Source organism: Pistacia vera, unplaced genomic scaffold, assembly GCF_008641045.1.
Source record: "Pistacia vera cultivar Batoury unplaced genomic scaffold, PisVer_v2 Contig118, whole genome shotgun sequence".
NCBI lineage: Eukaryota > Viridiplantae > Streptophyta > Magnoliopsida > Sapindales > Anacardiaceae > Pistacia > Pistacia vera.
The window spans coordinates 355,730-365,548 of record NW_022195226.1 but is presented as its reverse complement, the minus strand read 5'-3'; the positions used below and the strand labels follow the sequence as shown (position 1 = coordinate 365,548).

General features: G+C 35.5%; 1 pseudogene; it reads left to right on the top strand.

Moving 5' to 3' along the window:
* Window positions 1–236: 236 nt before the first annotated feature.
* LOC116108908 lies at window positions 237–7,914 on the top strand (annotated as a pseudogene).
* Window positions 7,915–9,819: the final 1,905 nt, after the last annotated feature.

Genomic DNA, 9,819 nt, shown 5'->3' with positions numbered 1-9,819 from the left:
ACCGCCATCTTCAAGATCTCTCCCTCTCTTCATTCTCTCAATTTTCAAAAACCCCTCCTTCGAAACCGGGCTCTTACCCTAGAGTTTGCCCTTCAATTTGAGTGTAAATTCCACGGGTTTTGCGGGCGGGTTAGAGTCTTTCGTTGTTTATTTACAATCGAAATGAACACAGCGACAACTACCGTAAGCTTGCTAGTAGTTTAACAAGCAAAACGACAGCTTGAGATTGTCGTTTAATGGCTAAGCGCGTGTACGAGGGCTGGAAGGGCATTAATGTAGAGTTCTTAACTTTATGCTCTCTGTTTTTTGGATTTTTATTCGTTTCGAGTGTTGATTATTCGTTTTATTGGTTTGATTTGTTTTGTTTTTGTGATGAAATTAGTTGGATTTTTGGGTTTAGTGAATTGGGTTTGAATTAGGTTTTCTCTTTGGAGGTCAGTTTTGTTTATAGAGTGAAGGATTTGAGATTTTGGGATTGGTTACTGAGAAAATGAGGAAAAATAATGAAAATTGAAGTTTGTGAGTTACTTTGACTGGTGCTTTTAAAGCATCAGCTGTTGTGTTTTATTTCTCATTGATAACTATAGCGAACAACTAGTACATCTCCGCGGTTTCATGGTAATAGATAAAAAGGGAATTTATAGAGTAGAGGCTTGTTTGGGTTAAATCAATTGCCATGTATAATTGTATATTAGAAATTAGTAAGTTTGTTTAGTTCTTATTGAACAAGGAATACAGTTGTTTAGTTAATAGGAGGATATTTGGCAGCGGGAAGGGGCTATCATGCTTAAGTCTCAAATTTCAGGTTCATGTCATGAATTGTGAGGTGTTTGTGAATAATACTTGTGATGCAAGGGTCATAGACTATTCAAGGGTGTTATTTTTCTAATTTAACTGTGAAATGAGTGAGTAGGATACATTCAAACAGGATTGAGATGGAAATTGAACTTTTGGCCTGGAAATGGACGACAGTTGTGTCAATGTGGATTGGGGATGTTATGTGGGCTTAGATTGAATGATAGTTGTGTGCTGTAAGGGTTTTTGTGGATATGGTGTTGGTGGCAGTGGTGGTGCTCATATGAAACCATTGTTTTGCATCAAAGGATGACAAATGTGGGAAAATACAAGTTTGGGTGATGTGATGCTAGGTTCTATCAAAATGCTGCTTGTACTTAGTGGTAATGACACAGGTCCGTTGTTGGTGCTTGTAGCCATTTTGTGGCAAAGTCGTGTACTGGAGTGATTACGAGGTAGTAAACTTATGAATGCATGGCAGGGAGTGCCATTGAAGCTCGAAGTTGGCCACATGGCCTAACTTATCCACACTATTAGTATTATTATTATTTCAAACTTTTGAATCAGAATGAAGTATTTCTTATTCTCTGTTGTAGGATTCTGAATGGCATTTTAAAGGTTGCTGTGTAAACTTTGAATCAGACTGTGAGTTCCATTCACTGCTTTGAACTTGGTTCCATGGTTTTAATCAAATATTAATGGCTGTAATGATTTTCCTTGAGGTTGATGTGTATTGTGAATGATCTATTATAGCGTGTGCAGTTGAGGTTTGTTTTATATTCATACTAGAAGAAGAGTCATCAAGGCTGCCTGATTTAGGGTTTGTCAATTTTGTGATTGTTGCCATTTTTTTGGGTTACTTTGATGTGTAAGGAATGTGATGCTATAAATCTATGTTTTGTTTAATAGTTGAAAACTGGCCCGCTATGTGATGGAATTGAAATAAAATGGGAGTTGTGGGCTTGTCTTTGTTCCTGCTGTCATTGCCTACAAACATGGTGACCAAAGAAGGGGGAACGTTAGGAATTGGAACCTATTTGCATTTCCATTTTCCAAGCAAATGCTATCTGGGGTAATTTGTTAAGGTGCAGTGTGATGGATATTAATAGAAATGATCATGAATCAGTGCTTAAGAAATTCCTCTATGAGAAAGATGTTGACTAAAAAGTAGTTGCAAAATTTCACTTCAACCCTTTTCAGTCAGATTATTTGATTTTGGTCCTTTCAATTAGGGTACTGGTGGATTAATCGCTTTACTCAGTGGAGCTAATTTGTGTGGAACATTAGATGTCAAATCTTGGTATGACAACTTTTAAGCGAACTGCTTGTATAAAGTAGGAGTGGTGAGAAAAACAATGTTTAGAATGAATGAAGTGTAAGTGAATTGATCAATGTTTAAGACTTATATATATTTCATGGACCTAATAGATGATGAATATAATAATCTGGAAATTGGTGTTTTGGAACTGCTAGTGTACAGGCTTAATTTATTTCTTTGTAAGCCAGTATTTGTAGAGATAGTTTACTGGGTTTCTCTGTTTGTTTGAGATCATATGATTAAATTCTTTGTTTTCATGTTATTGATCTTTATGTGAATTTTGTACAGGTGGTTAAGAAATTTGATATTAGACTGATAGTAGCGTGGTAGATCATCTTAAATACCTTGTGCACTGTTTTTTGGAGATTAAATTGTTCTACAAAGCTTACTGGTTGTACAATGACTTCTATTATCTAGTGTCAAGGTTCAAAGATGTTTAATGGCATGGTATCCAAACTCTAGAACCGCAAATGACATGACCTACATAGTTAGCCATTACCAAATAATTTAGTGTGAGGTACACTAGTTGATGACAAGTTGAAAAAGGCTTTTAGTGGAAGTTCCTGGCTAATTCTGTGCCCTTAGGAGACTACCAATTGTTGGGTCAAAATATTTTGGATGTTTGTACATTCTCTGCATACAGACACTTTATCCACTTAGGTTTTGAAACTTTACATGTACGCGGTACCTGTTTTTTAATTGATACCGTAAAAAAGGAAATAGAGGCACACTTGTAGTTATGTAATGGTAGTAACACGAATTTCAAAGGACTAATGAAGAAATGGAAGAAGCGGTGAGCCAAGCACTCTAATTTCCTTCAGCTATTTAATCAACTCTTGCTATGTAGTCATATAAGAGTATGTGATCTGATTTGAAACTAGACATGGATTGAAACTTTTACACTCCCTGCTAGCTTCCCAATTTTCAACTTGTGTTTGCCACTGAGTATCTGTGCTAGGTTCCTTCATAGCTGATGCTATCTATATTCCATGTGGATGCTAGAATCTCTGTTTTTCATGACTGCCTACTGCTCTATAAAAAACTGATTATGATATTTTATTTAATTTTTGTTTCTTCAAAAGCGTTTTTGCTCTGTGTTGCCAAATAAATGATAATTCTATTCAAGGGATTCTAGAGCTAGAAACCTATGATGATTAATTTATACTCCTTCATATTTTCATGTATGCAAAATTTTGTGAATGGTATATACTTGTAATTTACACAATAGAAAAAGAATTTAATGGCCTATTTAAACTGTGATCAAATCTTCTTATACATTCCTATGGTTGATGTTGCAATATCTTGAAGGTTAGCATTTAAATGCAAAATATCTATCTAGTATTGAGGTATGTGACTTGCAACTCGCATAGCAAATGACTGTGCAGTGGCTTCTTTTCATGGTTGACAAATACAGTTAATAAAATTTGTAATCATGTAGTGCATCTTATCTCTAAATTAGGCTGTACAAAATAAGAATCTGTGATTTTTTTTTTCTTTGGAGCTGTATATAGGGTATTCTATGAAACATGTTTATATAATGTGCTTGTGGCTGTTGCTGAACTTCCACCAGTTTATCTTACTTTGTAGCGGTTTTTCTTCTTATAGATTGATAAAGTTATAGCCCAATATACAGAAGTATCTGCAGCTGCAGCATACTGTTTACAGCCTTTCCTCATTTTCTTTTGTGAACCTTCTTTGTTTTTTCACAATAAGTCATTAGAGATCTTGCTTAATTAGTCCCTATATACAGGTGCTGTAGAGACCTTTGTTATTTTTTGATAGGACAAAGATCTCAACCAAAAATACACAACACACACAAAACAAGCAACAGTAACTGATATACTTCTGTATTTTAGTATTGATTGACTGCCGTATTTGAACAACCCAGAACTAAGAACATAAAAACAAAGAAAGTATATAAAAAACAGAATGAAAGAAAAGCAACCGATAACACTAGCAATTGAGGAGCTAGGGACCTCCCAATACATTACTACTAATCCAATGATAACCTGAACAAGAATTCACCCTTATCATATACCCACTGTCCCAACAGAACAATCTACTCATCCTGTGCCACGTGGATCTTCTTTTCTAACAAACTTCAGTCCAGCAACAACAAGCCTCCTAATCCCCTTTCCTTTTCTTCATGTACACTTTAGTAATAGGCTGTGTAATTCCCTCGATACCCTCCCTTGACCCTACTTGGTTGTTTGGTGTTCTCATTTTCATATTGAAAATTCCATAAAAGCCGTATGCAAACTACATATTTTGGCAGTTGGTAGTGTACGCTAAAAGTTGATATATATTATAAATTTAAGTTGTTCTAATCATTGATAGTATCTTACTAATAAGACCTCATAGTATTTGTAAATGCTTTTTATGTTGTAAAACTAACAAATAGCATATTACTTCTTGGATGCAATATCTAGACCTTTGAACTGTGATCAGTGTCTGATGACTGTGAAGATTTTATGTTAGAACATTAATATGGTGAAGGGCAATTTTTATGAATAATGTTTTACTGGTAGAAGAGCATGACGACAGATTGGTGTTCATTCTGTTTCTCTTTAATTACATGCTGCATATTTTGATCGTTGATGGCATACTGTGCTTCAGATTTTTCTTTTTTATCCTTGAAGGGCTTATTATGCTTTGAGATATTCTGCATTTAATCTAACGTTTACCCGTCTTTGCAGAAATTCATCCTTGGTGGGAGATTGATATTGGGCCAGATGCTAGGTCATTGCTTGTCACACTATTGCTGATTATTGTTCCAGTTGTCGTCTTTGGTGTATTTGTTGCTAGGCACCTTCTCCATGAGTTTTCACCACACAATGCAGGATATGCGATTCTGGTGGTAGCAATTGTTTTTACTATCTATGTTAGTCCTCTAAATCCCTGGTTACTCGATTTTCTTTTTATTGTATGGATTTAACTAGCATTGTGTTGCTAAGTGTGTTTATCTGTGATGGATGACTATGTGCATTTTGTTGTTGACCTTATTGATGAGTTTTATAGTTTGCACTCTAACACAGTGGCAGAATATGATGCCAATCTTACTGTTGTGACTTGTCAACAGTCTTCATTTGGCTTATTTACGATACTGGTTAAATTTGAAAGGGACTGTCTAACATCTAAGTCCTTCTCTGGAAATGTGACTTGCACATGAACCTTTTAGACATTTTGTGGTTCTACTTAAAAATATGTGTTGCATTTGAGGTTAGAAGTCATATGATAATCCTAATATGTAAAGTGTGTACTTTGGTTAGAGTTTGAGATGGCATTTGACTGACTTTAATAGTTGTTGACAAGCGGCATATGCTTAAAATGAGTGCTTAAATCAAATTTTTTGAAATCTCCACCCATTTTGATTCACAATTGTGTACCTTGTCTAGCTATCACATTATGTCTGATTGCAACTACTTTTTGCATGATCATATATTGTCTAGCTTTTGGTCTTTTCGTATGGTGTTATCTGATCTAATCATGTTGTTGATTTTGATAGGTGTTGGTTCTTCTTTTTCTCACGTCAGCCCGAGATCCAGGTATCATTCCACGTATTCACATCCACCCAGAGAGAAATCCGTTATGATTCCTATTCAGCTGAGATTGGGGGAAGACAAACTCCCGGCCTTCAGTTCCCTCGGACTAAAGAAGTTATTGTTAATGGCATTCCTGTGCGATGAAGTACTGTGACACTTGCATGCTTTATCGTCCTCCCCGCTGCTCACATTGCTCCATTTGCAATAATTGTGTGGAGCGTTTTGATCACCACTGCCCATGGGTGGGCCAATGCATTGGACTGGTATGCTGTCTTACAAGCCAATTAGAGTGCCTATGTGACTTGATATCTTGATTAAAGTTGTGCTGGCTGTTTTTTTTTGTTTTTAAAGGAGGGTTATATAACAGAATCTTACTGCTATTTTGTATGCAGCGCAACTACACGTTTCTTCTTCATGTTGTTTCTTCATCAACCCTTCTCTGTATCTATGTGTTCTCCATGTCAGCTTTGTACATTAAGATTCTGAGGATGATGACCATAGCACAGTCTGGAGGGCAATGAAAGAGTCTCCTGCATCTGTCATACTAATGGCCTATTGTTTCATTTCCCTGTGGTTTGTTGGTGGACTCACAGGCTTCCATTTGTCTCATTGGCACAAATCAGTCGTGTTGATTATCCTTTTATATATGTTTGGTAAGAGGTAATTTGTGGTTACTGTTTAGTTCAGTTACTGCTAAGAAAATGAACTTTACTACTTCCCCTTGATCTGTGGCAAAATTGTTTATGATTGGATTCAAGTCATGGTCTACTAAGTTTTGTACAGACAAAATGCCATGCCAATAATTCATTGAATATTAGTGCATGCATTGCAGTTGCTAAAACAGATTTGCCTGCGCTTGCATTTTGCAGAGTGATCTCTTTAGATTGGATGTTTTACTGAGATCTAGATTTTAATATTTTACCTCTGTATTACAGAACTCTTAGGGCCTGTTTGATAGTGTTTTGCATAACTGTTTTTTGTATTTTCTTTAAATAAAAATGACAAATTGAATTTTACATTTTCATGATGAGGATGTTTTGTGCTTGGGCATGCTTTTTTTTTTTTTTTTTTTTTTTAATATAAACCAATGGAATTGTGTTTGATATTAGTGTTTTAGAGAGTAGAAGGTGAATTTTGTACTTTTGTGAACCTATTTTATCAAAAACCCAAAACCACTCAAATTCTTTTCCAAGCTTAACACTGTTTTTTGAAAATATTTATTGCTTTTCAAACTTTATTCTACAAATGCACTATCGACTTGTTTTTCTGTATTCCGAAACAGAAATGGTCTTTCCAAAAGGTTATGGAACAGTTCCTAACTACTGATGTTTCAATTGTGGCTGTGAAAGGTGGAAAATACTTCACACTGCGTTCTCTCCTTTGGCACTTTCCCCCACCTCCTTGAGAATATAAATAAATAAATCGGAGAATTTCAGTGATAATATGGCTGGAAGTATGTTGTCAGGGACTCCAATCTTGCTAGTAGGCATGTACAAGGGGAAGAAAAAAAATTTAAACATTGTTTAGTGGACATCCCTACTTTTCAAGTGCTACAAATTTTGAGTTTTTTGAGTACATGTTTGGTTTAGCTAGACTGACATTACTCAATATGGATAAGTACTTGCAAATGTTTTTTATAAAACTTATAGTGTTTAAGCGTGTAACTTTCCTCTTTCCTGGAATTCATAATTCATGATATTTAAAATTATTATTTTTTCATTGGTATAACTGCGCTAATCTTCTCCTTGTTTTCAGACTACATATGAAATTTTCGCTATAGGGCTGACAACAGGATCAATGTTTACCATCGGGTTGTGTGAATAATTTTCTTGAAGTATTTTGCACAGAGGTAAAACCCTCAAGAAACACTTCCGGGCGTTTTTCAAGAAGAGGTCCAAGGTATTCTGTACCTCGAACTCCAGAAGCAAAGACGCAGGGGGTGGAGATCCACGTTCAAGGTTGAGATGATTTAGATATTGATGAGATCTATTGAAGATTTCCCAGCGTCGTAATATTGAAGAAATAGACGAGGACATTCGGAGTAAGAGTAGCAATGGTCCTCCCCATAATGCCTCAGAGGTTGAAAATGTTATGAGTTCAGATATCCGAGCTCCCACCATTCGAGCAGACACTCGGCACTCAAGTTGGGGAAGGAGAAGTGGAAGCTGGGAAATTTCACCGGACGTCCTTGCCAACTCCACCGTCACTGAAAGCAGAGGCAACGCTGCTCAAAGAAGCACGCCAATGATGGGTATTTAACTTGGTCTTAGTGTGATTACATGATGATTGTTTGTTTCCCGGATCTGTTTTCCTTCGTTTTTCAAAGTAAGTCGCCAGTGATTAGAAATCAGCAGTTAGCCCTTGGGAGTGAAATTGATTCCCCTTCTAGGCGTAAAAAGCTTGTATTACCTTCTTTTGTGAAATTCTAGCTCCTCCTTCTTTCTTTGGGAAGTAGTCAATAGGAATGTGTGTTTGTAATTTTTTAAGATCAAAAAGGGATAGTGTTTTTCACCATTATATTCTTTTCTCCCTTTATTTGTTAATACCAATGCTACCTTGGATTTAGTATCTGGTGCTGGCTTTATTCTTTTTGTAAATAAATTTCATGACTCAAAATTTGTGCATTATGAACTTGCCGCTGCGGATATAAATTCTCTTCCTCACTTTTGCTTGGTTGAAACTGCATTTCAGGCTACATCTGTATGTTGATCGGTTTGCTCATCTTCTAGATCGTCATATAATGGTTGGACTTCCTGTTGTAATTGTCTCACCTTGCATGTTGCTTTGTTAGTAACAAATCTTTCTCGTGAACTTATATGAACTTTGAAATGAGCAGTATTACATTTATAACTTTTTCATACAATCCTTATATGAGTTTTATCTGCTTAAATGTAAACTGATCATTACGGCTACTATCTTAAGATTGTATAAAAAAGTTGTAACTTGTAAGCATAGTTTTATTGTTTTGTGATATGTTTTTTTTAATTTGTTATATTAAGTGTTTTTTTTGTCTTTTTTTTATTTGTAACCATCCGTCGTAAACCTTTAAATTGTTTTAAGGAAAATTTCAAATTAAAATTCTGCATGCTCTAGAAATCTTCTAAATGCAGTCCAAAACTTACTTCTATATTTGCTTTTACTCGGCCAATAATTCTGCTTGAAATTAAAGACAAAACTGAACACATCAGCAATAAAAATCCTTGATTAAGCCAATAAGCCTTTTAAACTTGAGCAACATCAAGTAACTGCATGAACCCAAACCCAATTCATCTCCATTCTTACTTGTACCAACTATGGCTTCCCTCACACTTCTCCTCCATTGAAGATCATCATTATAACACAAGTTATCCATCTTTTTCTTCTTACTTCTACACTGTCCTTCGCCAGCCCAGCGATCGCCATCCCTACATTGACATCATAGGGTTTGCAAAACGACCACCATTTTTGTAGCTAGAAGGATTGCCTAGCTGCTCTTGCATTAGAACTTGAATCCTCATCCGCGTCAAACCTGAAAGCCTGAAAAGATCGCTCTAAAGTTGGCTGTCTCTAATTCCACAACAGCAAAAAGTACATCAACGCAATGGCTAAAAAGGAACGCTCTTCGCCAGTTTAAAATCGGCCCCTGAGTACTGTGTTTCCCAGTATGAAAGTGCTGCAATTTCATCATTTAAAATGCTCTGAAAGAATGGATGAGGATCCTTTGACAGCAAACTAGGATGCAAAAGTTGCTTATGATGGTGCACATTAGGTGTTAAAAAAAATACAAAAACCAACCAAACCGAATTTTTGGTTAACTAAAAATTGGTTTAGTTTCTGTTCATAAGAAATTGAAAAACCGCATTTTTGGTTTGATTACCGGTTTGGGAGAAACTAACAGATTTACTAACCGGTTTACAATATTGTAATAATATTATTATATTTAATATATTAAATTAAAATCAACTAAAAAATCCCTATACCTAAATCCCCTTTACATATGTATGAATGTTTAATTTTTATTTGGATATGTACTGTTGATATCTTCAATTTAAATCAGGAAAAAAAAAAAAATTAGTTTAAGCCTTAAGGGGAAAACCAGTTAACATTCCCCTAAATCAGTTTGGTTTCAGTTCAAAAAAATTCCTAAACTGGAAAACCGGTTTGATTCAAGAAAACCAGTTCGAT